Raw genomic sequence first — 12,463 nt, forward strand, 5'->3', positions numbered from 1 at the left:
ATTATCGTCAGAATCAGAGGAAACTAATTCCGAAACAGATGACTCAGGTTTCACACCAGATTTGAGAGAGCCCGAAGTGTTTAATCAAAACGAATTAAATGATTAAATTAGATATTTGCACCTACGAAAGGACGCATCCGAATTGTTAGCGTTCAGACTTCGTGACAAGCATTTATTGGCACCTGGCGTCACATTAAGGTCTTACCGGAATAGCGAAAAGAGTTATGTCAAGGACCGCTACCGTATTGCAACAATATTGCTGACTTAGTTTCAAAATAAGGAAATGTGCGGTGTATAAAAGGAGAATGGCGCCTGCTTTAAAAGGCGTTTTATTTCACAATGGTAACGAACTGGCCCCGGTTCACAATGCACATTCGATACATTTAAAAGAAACGTATAAATATTTAGGACTTCTTTTGAAGAAAATAAAATACCAAGAACATCACTGGATGCTTTGTGGTGACCTTAAAGTGCTGTGCATGCTCCTAGGACAACAGGGGGATTATATAAAATTTCCATGCTTTATTTGTGAGTGGGATAGTCGAGCAAGAGATAGACATTGGACTCAAACCCTGTAGAAGAAGCTTTGCATAAGATAAAAGAAGGTATTTTTGTTGGCGCCGCAGATAAGAAAATTACGTAAAGAGAGGGATTTTCAAAACACAATGACCAATGTCGAAAAAAACGCCTGAGTTTTATTTAAAGAAGTAATTGATAAGATTCTTGGGAACTCTAAGGACGAAAACTACGAAAGTATTTTTCAAAATATGTTACAACCCTTTTATCGTCTACGTTGTAATATGAGTTTGGAATTGAATTTCCTGTTGTCACACTTCAATCTTGGAGCAGTTCGCGAAGAACTCGGAGAGAGGTTTCACCAGGACATTAAGAAAATGGAATGGTGATACCAAGGCAGTTTGGACATCAAGACGATGGCCAATTATTGCTAGATGTTAAAACGGAATATGCCCTTAAAAACATACAGCCGAATATTCGGACAACGCAGCTTTCTGACAAAAAGACGAACATTTCACTCAAAAAAGTTCTGAGTAAAGTTTTTTCATCATTTCTTTTAACTATTTTACTGAATAAAAAACAAATTATTTTAGAAATATCGTTTTTTTTTCTTTTAATATTTGCAAAAAAACCTTGCATGATACAAATAAATGCATAGAATTTTTTTAATCAGCCTGCCAAAATTATATGAAATCAGTTTTTAAAATAAAAACCTCTGTGAAAAAGTTTAATTTTGTAGACCTGTGTTATTAATAATAACTTAAGTTAACTAAACAATACTGTTTATTAATATAGGCAACAAGATAAAATTTTAATAAGCAGAAACATAAGTATAATCACGACGTGGAATTACAATGTTTTTGGACTCAAAAAATGTTATTAACCTTATTACTTATTAAATAATATTGCTTGTAGTCTATATTCGAAAAACACCTGCTCTTATCAACAAAAAGTATTAATTAACATAATCTATATAAAAAACTTAACATTTCTAACAGTGATATTGACTGACTGTAGTCCAGCATACACTAAAATATTTTTTGTGTAGGGTAAAAGTAAAGACAGTCCAGAGCGGTTTTGGGTGCTTTTCGTTAGGTGCCAAGTTTTAAAAACCTTGTAAAATATAATTATAAACGCTGAAATAGATTATACACGCCATTATAGGACTTATATTGACTGACAAAGTGCTTTTATTATCCCAAGTTATAAATATGAGACCTACAATGGATAACAAAGCATTTTATTCATCATAAATAGTGTCATCACATTTGAATTTTTGACGCCCTTTAGTGCCCAAATTAGTAATAGCAGAAAATTCATTCTTTAAACAAAAATGTTCCTTTGGATGAGCATTATAACATTTGACCAACGTTCACCTGGCTTTAGTTTTCTATTAAAAAGTGTATGGTCCTGTGCTTGAAATGAGCTGTGATACCCTGGAATAGCTTAGAGTATATATTTTCTTCAATTTGTATAGCTATATTAAAATGCATTAATTAAGGTACGTAATTAAGTTAATAAATCTGAAATCTCAATTTTCTTATATCTTAAAACCAGTAAATATGAAATAATAATAGTCTGCTGCTTGCTAAGGTAGGTATCATTTAAATTACGTCTGTACGCTGAAGACAATAAACATGTTATGTCATACAATAAACAAAACTCGAACGAAACGGACACCAATTTTTTATACTACACACCAAAGTTCTGTTGAATTCCATTAATTTTATCTCGTTCGTCGCGTCATCTAAGACGCGTCCAAAACAATATACGCGGAAAAAAAAGATAATCACATGCGGCACCTATCTGAAATGTCACGATTAATTAATGGTTATTTGGCAAAGATGACGTTTTGGACGCAACGTTGTTGAAGACCGGTACGTTTTTCACCCGAATGCATTTTTCTCCGTTATTAATTAGTTTTGAGTACTTATTTTTGGCACGTGTCTTGTTACTATGTCAAACGGTGACGCTCGTAGTTGAAAGCGTTGCTCATTTGCTCTGATAATGCTTCAATATTCCTGCTTTTCCGTGGTTTATTTTTGAATCGAGAGCAGCAATACACGCAGGTACGAGAACATGAAGTACCACTTTGTAAAATCTCGAAGAGCTGTTGAAACGCACAGATAAATTTATTATAACTTAATTAACCTTTTATTTGAACTTTAATTAAAATTAACGAAACCTAATTTAAAAAATAACCAAACACAAAATAAATAGTAACGAGAATATTTAGGCTGTAATGGAAGGTCATGGAGAACTATCTATCTATCTATTTATAATCGGTTAGCATGGATTACCGCCAAACCAACACTAGACTCCAGCATCATTCAGTTTAAAATACTAAAAGGATGTCGAACTTCCATTGTCTTTTTTTTAACTTACGCAACGTTTCGGACAGTTGTATCACTACCCGCCATCAAGTGTAGTCAGTTTACACTTGATAACGGGTAGTGAAACAACTGCCCGAAACGTTGTGTAAATTAAAAATAAAGACAATGGAAGTTCGACATTCTTTTAGTATTTCTACTGAATCAGTGTCTACCACCTTCAAGCATTATTCAGTTTAATGTTAGATTAGAAGATACAATTTTCGTCTCTTGAATTCTTGACACTAAGGAAATAAACTGTTTTACTGAACATACTATGTAATTCAGAAAATAAAATCGAGGCCCTAATTAACAATTTTAAGGCAAACAAAGATAATGCGACAGTATTGCCTACGCCGTCGTTCAAGTTCAATGCCTGGAGTAGTTATACCAAAAGTGATTACAGTTGTTCCTATTTAAAGATTTTCAAATATGTGCCGTATCCATATCTACCTTAAACCATTATATACATTCAACAAGTTATTCCGTAGGTTAATGTTTTTCTTTGTGATGGTAATTGAAAGCAAATAGCATTTATAATTAGCTTATATTTATAAAACACTTGTGAGTGGTTGTGGAAGATATAACGCCGAGAGATCTTAAAAATATGCCTTCCAAGCTATGCAAAAAAAATGAAATATAGGTTGTGAAGCGCATTAAATTTTGTTTTAATAAAAGTTACGTAGAATTTACTGTCGAATGCGAATTACTAATACCAATGTAGTATCGCTATTTGTTCGGAGTAGGCACAGCATTTGCGAAAATGTTCGTTCCTCCATTGTGTTCCATTTTTTAATTCTTCAGTAGAATGAACGTATGTAATTAGTAGCTCATATATTTTATCGGCGGCCGAATAAATATGTTTCATCTCACGGAACAAAATTGACATTATCTTGCAAAAACTATTTTGTTAACGAACTCGAAAATATAAGCTTCTTTCAAAGATAACTGTATTAAATTACACTGTGTGAATTGGGTAAAAAGAAATTTAATTACGATATATAAATATGAATTATATCAGATACAAATGTAACGGTGATTAGAACTTCTTTGAAAAAGGCCAGTGGAAGCTTCGAGAACATGCACCGCCAAAACAATTATTAGATAAAAATTTAAAGCAGCAGCGTAAAAGCAATCTCATAAATTCTGCACCATTAGAATAAATTCATATCAATTTCCATTTCACCAAAACAGATAACATTACTGAATAGAGTGAAGGAGAACAAGGATAATTTTTTTCCACGCCTCACTCTACGATTTGATCAAGCTTGCGCAAAGTGTCACCTTAATTAGGCGAAAGCTTCGTTAACCACGATCAGACGTTACTACGTATTTTGGGTTTGGGAAATATGGTATGTTTTAGGATTTAGCCACTGATAGATAATTTCATGTTTGTCAGTTCTTATGGTCACGTGACACTTCGTTTAGTGACACACTTCAGGCACTCGTTTATTAAAGTGGCCTTTATTAAAATTGTTGCATAACATTCTATTCTTTGAAAATTAAACAAATAGCAGATGACCGTTCCTCTATCAGAAATATAACTGCAGTATTTAAAGTCTAATTTTGTCTTTTCGTGTTTTTATTACAAGCTTAGCGAATGAGTGGATAAAATAAATTGAAGCGGCCAAGACTATCAGTTTTTGGGTTTATTTTGAAAAACGAAAAGAACATATTTATTGAGTGGCATGCGACGCGACCGTTATAACTAACAAATGTCAAAATGCCATCAGTGTTGTAAAATTACCAAAAACATTCGATTGTTCGCAACCCGAAAAGTATGGTAAACGCTCGAAGTGGCGCGCCATCGCGTTTAATAAAAATAATACACGTTATGAATGTTGTCAGTTCTTACCTCTGACCGGAGGTTCCGAATTGACAAACATTAACTGACGTTTAATGTCATTTATGAATTACGGCATGCTACTTTAGTACTTCTAAGAGACTATATAAATTACGAGATTAGTATGTGTATCAAAATGTACATACAATTGCTTAATCCTCTCTAATCTACTTATCTGCATGGCTTAGGTTTATTAAAGTTCTCTGAGCTTAACTTCCTTAAACTGGATTCAAACCTTATAGCATTGAAGATACAGCTAAATAACTATATCTGCAACTACAACTACCTTGTCAGAAAAACAAAGAATACTGAAATAGTTTTATTGTTCGATATATTGCTAATTTAATGCTCTCTTGTCGCTAATAATATAGAAGGTGTATTTATATTCTTCAAATTTTAAATATATTTTCTTAGCAGTTCCTAGTTTCATACCATGCCTTATCTGCAATGGATGTTAGATAAATAGATGTTACTGCCGTTCAACGTCTTTTTTACCATTTAGCTTACAAAATAAGGAGAAGTAGGCCATATCTCTGGTTTTGCATAACATGTCCGGATAGTGAAAGTTTGCGTTCTTTGATTATGTTTGGGACCTGTTTTTGTTTTCTCATACGCTGCAGTGCGGCTTCATTGGTTATATGGTAAATCCACGATATTCTTAGCATGCCACCAGAGTCAAGTCAACGTTACCCTATAATAAAAAAACGTAGCATATAAGAACTCTGATTCTAATATGCAAACCTATGTTGCTCCTCATGCGATTGAAGGGTTCTCGCTCTTCTCGGTTCACATTTCAATTTCGTTTATGCATACTATCATATCCATTGTTTCCTTTACGTTTAGGCGCATGTTGCAGCTTTCGCATACTTCTGTTATTTTTACTATGACTCTCTGGATACCCTCAGCTGTGTCTGCAATTAAAACTGTGCACTCTTAGAGAAGAGAAGTCTCTTCAAAGAGTATCGTCTCACCGAATACATATTAAAGAGCAGAGGAGAACTCCATGTCGTACTTGAAACTCTTCAAGGATCCATTTCCTACTCCATCGCTATTCTTCTATTTCCATATATACATACATATATATATATATATATATATATATATATATATATATATATATATATATATATATATATATATATATATATATATATATATATATATATATATATATATATGATGACACTATATTCCGGGATATCATCCGTTCGCTCGTTGAACTCCGACTGGAATCCTGCATCCGACTGGAATTCTGCAAATCCTGCATCCGACTGGAATCCTGCAGACGTTTCGCCAAAATCTCACTTGGCATCTTCAATGCTCGCGCTCCGAAAACACTTCGAACACTGGGAGGTTATCGGCGGTGCGTGCGGTATTTATACTCTGCGCCGGAGATGGTAACGGTGCTGCTTGTGCGTGGGGGGAGGTGGCTCCGCTCCCTGAATTGTCGCGTTGTTAATTTCGCCCGATCGTAGTTGCGATGTCCCCGTTGGCTGCTGCGCATCGCTCTGCTGTTTGATTATCGTTCTCCACGTGTTGGATAAATGCAGAGCGTCGTCTCTCGTATTGAGGTGTCCGGACTTTTCTATTTCGATGGCCTCTCGTATAATCCTAGTCCTAAAATCAGGAATATTAGCTATTTGTTTGCAAGTGCCGAAATCAATTTTATGGCCTGTCTGATGTTGGTGCTGAAACAAAGCAGATGTTGTTTGTTTGTTTCTTATGGCTAAACGATGTTCCTCGAGCCTGGCTGAAATCCTTCTGTTGGTCTGTCCCACATACGTCAGGCTGCACGATCCGCATGCTACACTGTATACTCCTTGGTTTTCCAGAGTAATTTTTTGTTTTGGGTTTCTTAGTATTGCTCCGATGGTATGGTCAGGTTTGTATGCCGTTGATATGTCGTGCTTCCGCAACATTCGGCCGATTCTGTCAGTAACCCCCTTGATGTATGGCAGGACAGCGATCGATCTTCGTTGGGTCTCGTCCTGCACTCTCTGCTGCGGCTGTTGTTGTTTACTGATTGCCTTGCTGATGGTGCGCCTTTGGTATCCGTTTTGTCGAAGACAGGTACTAATTTTCTTCAGTTCTTTATCTCTGTTCCTCTCGTTTGTGAGCCTGAAGGACCGAGCAATTAATGTATTTGCCACTGCCTGTATCTGTGATGGGTGGTGATGAGATTTAGCGTTCAGATATCTATCAGTGTGGGTTGGTTTTCTATAGACAGTGTGTTCCAAGTGTCCATCTTCGGTCCTTGTGATGTGCACATCTAAAAAGGGCAGACTGTTATCCTCTTCAAGTTCTATTGTAAATTGAATCCTTGGGTGAATGGAATTCAGATGGTCTAGGAATTTCAAAAGCTCCTCCTTGCCAAAAGGCCATACAACAAATACGTCATCAACGTATCTTGTCCATAGTTTTGGCTTCAGATTTGCCTTCTCTATTGCTTTCTTTTCGAAGTAAATCATGAAGAGGTTGGCAATCACAGGTGAGAGAGATGATCCCATTGCTGCTCCATCTATTTGTCGGTAAATTTTCCCGTTGTGCATAAAGTAAGCGTTTTTCAGGCAATGTCTTGACAGATCCATTATGTATGGCGGAAGATCTTCGTTTTCTTCTATAAGCAAGAGTGCCTCTTCTACTGGAATACTCGGGTAGAGGGATTTGACATCGAAACTTGCCATAATGCCATAGAGAAGGCAAATCTGAAGCCAAAACTATGGACAAGATACGTTGATGACGTATTTGTTGTATGGCCTTTTGGCAAGGAGGAGCTTTTGAAATTCCTAGACCATCTGAATTCCATTCACCCAAGGATTCAATTTACAATAGAACTTGAAGAGGATAACAGTCTGCCCTTTTTAGATGTGCACATCACAAGGACCGAAGATGGACACTTGGAACACACTGTCTATAGAAAACCAACCCACACTGATAGATATCTGAACGCTAAATCTCATCACCACCCATCACAGATACAGGCAGTGGCAAATACATTAATTGCTCGGTCCTTCAGGCTCACAAACGAGAGGAACAGAGATAAAGAACTGAAGAAAATTAGTACCTGTCTTCGACAAAACGGATACCAAAGGCGCACCATCAGCAAGGCAATCAGTAAACAACAACAGCCGCAGCAGAGAGTGCAGGACGAGACCCAACGAAGATCGATCGCTGTCCTGCCATACATCAAGGGGGTTACTGACAGAATCGGCCGAATGTTGCGGAAGCACGACATATCAACGGCATACAAACCTGACCATACCATCGGAGCAATACTAAGAAACCCAAAACAAAAAATTACTCTGGAAAACCAAGGAGTATACAGTGTAGCATGCGGATCGTGCAGCCTGACGTATGTGGGACAGACCAACAGAAGGATTTCAGCCAGGCTCGAGGAACATCGTTTAGCCATAAGAAACAAACAAACAACATCTGCTTTGTTTCAGCACCAACATCAGACAGGCCATAAAATTGATTTCGGCACTTGCAAACAAATAGCTAATATTCCTGATTTTAGGACTAGGATTATACGAGAGGCCATCGAAATAGAAAAGTCCGGACACCTCAATACGAGAGACGACGCTCTGCATTTATCCAACACGTGGAGAACGATAATCAAACAGCAGAGCGATGCGCAGCAGCCAACGGGGACATCGCAACTACGATCGGGCGAAATTAACAACGCGACAATTCAGGGAGCGGAGCCACCTCCCCCCACGCACAAGCAGCACCGTTACCATCTCCGGCGCAGAGTATAAATACCGCACGCACCGCCGATAACCTCCCAGTGTTCGAAGTGTTTTCGGAGCGCGAGCATTGAAGATGCCAAGTGAGATTTTGGCGAAACGTCTGCAGGATTCCAGTCGGATGCAGGATTTGCAGGATTCCAGTCGGATGCAGGATTCCAGTCGGAGTTCAACGAGCGAACGGATGATATCCCGGAATATAGTGTCATCATATTTTTCCATCCGTGAATCAATACGTGAGAATATCATACACCTTTACGGGAAGGAGACCTTTACAGCCACCAAGTGTTATGAAAAACTAAGACAAAGGAGGGTTATTTCGCTGTGCAACTTGAATTTTCTTAAAAACTGCCGCAACCAGAACTTGCTGCCAACATTTACAAGGTTGTCTTATCATACACACACCAGAAAGACACAAGCTATCCTGGACAAAGCTAGCAAGGCCCTACTCCAAGACCAGATCAGGCGGACCCGGTACGAAATTAGTGAGACTGAGCTACAACTTTTCAGACTCCACCTGAAACTGAGCAACAAGATCCATCAGTTGCTGTGGGACCGCATAGAATTATTAACATCATGGCGCACTGAGAAAGACAAGGACATCACGTCAAAAAAACTGTGGAAGAAATTAGAAATCCTTCAGTCAAATTCCAAAAAATCAGGACAAGTGCCAAATACAAACCGAAGCAGCACAGTTCATAATATTTCAGCATACCATCTTTCCGATACAGAAGTCAGCGTACTGAATAAAGGATTTAACTACGCAATAGCTCCAAAAAGAGTACCCGTCGAAGAGATCGTTTCCAACGTCGAAGCAAGTCTTTCCAACATAGACGAGCAAGATGCGGAGTTAATTAGGCAAGATGTCGCCAGAGTCTTAAGACAGTCAAAACCACCGCAACCAAACTTAAGCAGAGAAGAAATGCAAGCCTTAAGGAATCTAAACAAAAACGAAAACATTCTAATAATGCCAGCAGACAAAGGAAATGCCACTGTCGTCATGAATACGTCGGATTATAATGCAAAATTGGAGGATATTTTGAACGACCCAATATACAAACTAGTCACCAGAGATCCCACGACATATTTGGAAAAAACAACTAAGTCCAAAATTCTCAATTCATCAATAAACGAGGATACAAAGAAGAGACTTATTCCGAGGGAAAAATCGAGTCGTTGCCCAAAATTCTACGGGCTCCCAAAGATCCATAAGGACGGGGTTCCCCTGCGTCCAATCGTAAGCGCCTTTAACTCACCATTATGCAAGCTGGAAAAACATCTGGCCAGTGCACTTCAGCCTATAGTGGAAAAGGCAGATTCCTATGTTAAAAACTCAGAACATTTCACTCAGATTTTAGGTTCTCTCAGGATGGACAAGGACGACATTATGGCAAGTTTCGATGTCAAATCCCTCTACCCGAGTATTCCAGTAGAAGAGGCACTCTTGCTTATAGAAGAAAACGAAGATCTTCCGCCATACATAATGGATCTGTCAAGACATTGCCTGAAAAACGCTTACTTTATGCACAACGGGAAAATTTACCGACAAATAGATGGAGCAGCAATGGGATCATCTCTCTCACCTGTGATTGCCAACCTCTTCATGATTTACTTCGAAAAGAAAGCAATAGAGAAGGCAAATCTGAAGCCAAAACTATGGACAAGATACGTTGATGACGTATTTGTTGTATGGCCTTTTGGCAAGGAGGAGCTTTTGAAATTCCTAGACCATCTGAATTCCATTCACCCAAGGATTCAATTTACAATAGAACTTGAAGAGGATAACAGTCTGCCCTTTTTAGATGTGCACATCACAAGGACCGAAGATGGACACTTGGAACACACTGTCTATAGAAAACCAACCCACACTGATAGATATCTGAACGCTAAATCTCATCACCACCCATCACAGATACAGGCAGTGGCAAATACATTAATTGCTCGGTCCTTCAGGCTCACAAACGAGAGGAACAGAGATAAAGAACTGAAGAAAATTAGTACCTGTCTTCGACAAAACGGATACCAAAGGCGCACCATCAGCAAGGCAATCAGTAAACAACAACAGCCGCAGCAGAGAGTGCAGGACGAGACCCAACGAAGATCGATCGCTGTCCTGCCATACATCAAGGGGGTTACTGACAGAATCGGCCGAATGTTGCGGAAGCACGACATATCAACGGCATACAAACCTGACCATACCATCGGAGCAATACTAAGAAACCCAAAACAAAAAATTACTCTGGAAAACCAAGGAGTATACAGTGTAGCATGCGGATCGTGCAGCCTGACGTATGTGGGACAGACCAACAGAAGGATTTCAGCCAGGCTCGAGGAACATCGTTTAGCCATAAGAAACAAACAAACAACATCTGCTTTGTTTCAGCACCAACATCAGACAGGCCATAAAATTGATTTCGGCACTTGCAAACAAATAGCTAATATTCCTGATTTTAGGACTAGGATTATACGAGAGGCCATCGAAATAGAAAAGTCCGGACACCTCAATACGAGAGACGACGCTCTGCATTTATCCAACACGTGGAGAACGATAATCAAACAGCAGAGCGATGCGCAGCAGCCAACGGGGACATCGCAACTACGATCGGGCGAAATTAACAACGCGACAATTCAGGGAGCGGAGCCACCTCCCCCCACGCACAAGCAGCACCGTTACCATCTCCGGCGCAGAGTATAAATACCGCACGCACCGCCGATAACCTCCCAGTGTTCGAAGTGTTTTCGGAGCGCGAGCATTGAAGATGCCAAGTGAGATTTTGGCGAAACGTCTGCAGGATTCCAGTCGGATGCAGGATTTGCAGGATTCCAGTCGGATGCAGGATTCCAGTCGGAGTTCAACGAGCGAACGGATGATATCCCGGAATATAGTGTCATCATATTTTTCCATCCGTGAATCAATACGTGAGAATATCATACACCTTTACGGGAAGGAGACCTTTACAGCCACCAAGTGTTATGAAAAACTAAGACAAAGGAGGGTTATTTCGCTGTGCAACTTGAATTTTCTTAAAAACTGCCGCAACCAGAACTTGCTGCCAACATTTACAAGGTTGTCTTATCATACACACACCAGAAAGACACAAGCTATCCTGGACAAAGCTAGCAAGGCCCTACTCCAAGACCAGATCAGGCGGACCCGGTACGAAATTAGTGAGACTGAGCTACAACTTTTCAGACTCCACCTGAAACTGAGCAACAAGATCCATCAGTTGCTGTGGGACCGCATAGAATTATTAACATCATGGCGCACTGAGAAAGACAAGGACATCACGTCAAAAAAAAAACTGTGGAAGAAATTAGAAATCCTTCAGTCAAATTCCAAAAAATCAGGACAAGTGCCAAATACAAACCGAAGCAGCACAGTTCATAATATTTCAGCATACCATCTTTCCGATACAGAAGTCAGCGTACTGAATAAAGGATTTAACTACGCAATAGCTCCAAAAAGAGTACCCGTCGAAGAGATCGTTTCCAACGTCGAAGCAAGTCTTTCCAACATAGACGAGCAAGATGCGGAGTTAATTAGGCAAGATGTCGCCAGAGTCTTAAGACAGTCAAAACCACCGCAACCAAACTTAAGCAGAGAAGAAATGCAAGCCTTAAGGAATCTAAACAAAAACGAAAACATTCTAATAATGCCAGCAGACAAAGGAAATGCCACTGTCGTCATGAATACGTCGGATTATAATGCAAAATTGGAGGATATTTTGAACGACCCAATATACAAACTAGTCACCAGAGATCCCACGACATATTTGGAAAAAACAACTAAGTCCAAAATTCTCAATTCATCAATAAACGAGGATACAAAGAAGAGACTTATTCCGAGGGAAAAATCGAGTCGTTGCCCAAAATTCTACGGGCTCCCAAAGATCCATAAGGACGGGGTTCCCCTGCGTCCAATCGTAAGCGCCTTTAACTCACCATTATGCAAGCTGGAAAAACATCTGGCCAGTGCACTTCAGCCTATA

Source organism: Cylas formicarius, unplaced genomic scaffold, assembly GCF_029955315.1.
Source record: "Cylas formicarius isolate icCylForm1 unplaced genomic scaffold, icCylForm1.1 PGA_scaffold_4__25_contigs__length_36172078, whole genome shotgun sequence".
NCBI classification, from domain to species: Eukaryota; Metazoa; Arthropoda; class Insecta; order Coleoptera; family Brentidae; genus Cylas; species Cylas formicarius.